We start from the raw sequence: 1,773 nt of genomic DNA, 5'->3' as shown, positions 1-1,773 counted from the left end.
GGCTAAAGGTACACATACCTTTTTTTTTTTTATATATTTATCCCCCAACCCCAAGTTAATATTTTAACATCTGTGGGTCTGTAGGGTTTTTTTTCCCTATCAAAGAAAAAAACAAAGCTAGAAAATAAAATACATTTATTCTGGTCATGCGCTTGTAATGCGAAGCAGTCTGCAGGATCTTCTTTCACCTGACAGCTGTACTGCTTTTTTTTTTTTTCCCCCTCCTTTGCTTCTCAGAATTATTTGAAATGAAAGAGCGTTTGAGCTGTTTGGTTTTTACATCCACTGATGTGAGGATCTGCTGGCTTTGTTTTTAACCTTTGTATGTTTGAAACCACTAGGAGTGTAATTCTACTTTCAGTTAGCTTTTGGAAGAAGTAGTTAAGTGGCTGATCGTAGGTAGCATTTACAGTGGAAGACTAACATCTTTTTGCTTGATGTCTTACAAGTTGCCACCCCTGTTATTCACCCCCCCAAAAAGAGACCATTAACTAGCCACAAAGCATGCATTTATTATAGTGAGAGGGTTTGACTTGAAATTGAGGTTTAACAATAACTAGATGGACACGTGAAACTCATTCACGTGACCATCTTAACTTGCATCCCAAGACATTAATATTTACCCTGTTATAATCTAGAAGGTATTTGTATGTTGGCATTGTGGGAGGGAGTGTGTATATGAAGATATAGTACAGGGATTAAACTCAAAACTCTGTTAGTGGCCAAAGAATCAAATCTTCCTTAGATGGAAAACAACTGTAAAAGGTTGAGTGTTGCTGATTGTAAGCATAACTTTCCTCGTGTTCACTTTCATTTCAATGTACTTTCTTTTTTGGAAGAGAAACTGGCAGTGAAGTATTGCGTCACCGTAATCTTGGATCACAGACAGAGGCAGTTACTTCAGAAGTTCAGGGGAAACGTATCCGAACTAAGGATTCGGTAGGCGTAGCTGATAATTAGAAGTCTTGGAAAAAATAACAGTAAATTTATTTAGAGTTTTTATTGTCTTGTTATTTGGGGGACACACGAAGGAGCATTTAATGCTGCCTTTGTCTTGCATGCTTTCTGCACCTTGGTGAACTGTTCTGGCTAAACTAGCATTTGCCACACATTGATCTATTACAGTAGCACATATAGTAGAAATAACGTAAAAAGAAGAAATTGCAGAACTTGAACGCCACATCCTAGTAACACCTCATGAAGTACAGATTCTGCCAGCTCACTGGGGAATAATAATTAATAAAACGGTAACAGTAGCTGGAAACAAAGCTAAAACAAAGTGTGCTTTGCTTTTACTAAAACTTGTTTACCATGAAGGGGTAATAGCGATGCCTACTCCTCTGTGTCATAAATTGGATAGCAGAAGTATTAGATGAAATTGAGTTTCATCTCCTTGGACTATTATGAGGGTCAGAATGAAGGTACTTCCCATAGAATAACTTTCAAAAGTGGGGAAGAAAAATCTTTTGGAAGAAAAAGCAAGTTGTTACCATCTGTTGTTAAGGCTGGTTAGTATTGGGGATATCAGTTTTCTCCTGCTCCAGCACCACAGGATGACCACAGCAGGGCTAACTGCTGCTTGCAGAAGATGGCTGCATTGGGTCGTGATAAAAGGTATCGATTCTGGGCCCCCACCCCCGCCAGCAACTAAAATGAATGAAAAATGATCCCTCCCTCTTCCCCTGGTTGCCTGTGAAGTGTTCTCAGAACGTAACTTCAGGGAAGATTGCTTATCCAGCCGCCTCTGCCCTGAAATGGAGAACAGCCATGTAA

This window comes from Cariama cristata, unplaced genomic scaffold, assembly GCF_000690535.1.
Source record: "Cariama cristata isolate BGI_N322 unplaced genomic scaffold, ASM69053v1 scaffold4293, whole genome shotgun sequence".
Lineage (NCBI taxonomy): Eukaryota > Metazoa > Chordata > Aves > Cariamiformes > Cariamidae > Cariama > Cariama cristata.
This window is presented reverse-complemented; position numbering follows the sequence as displayed.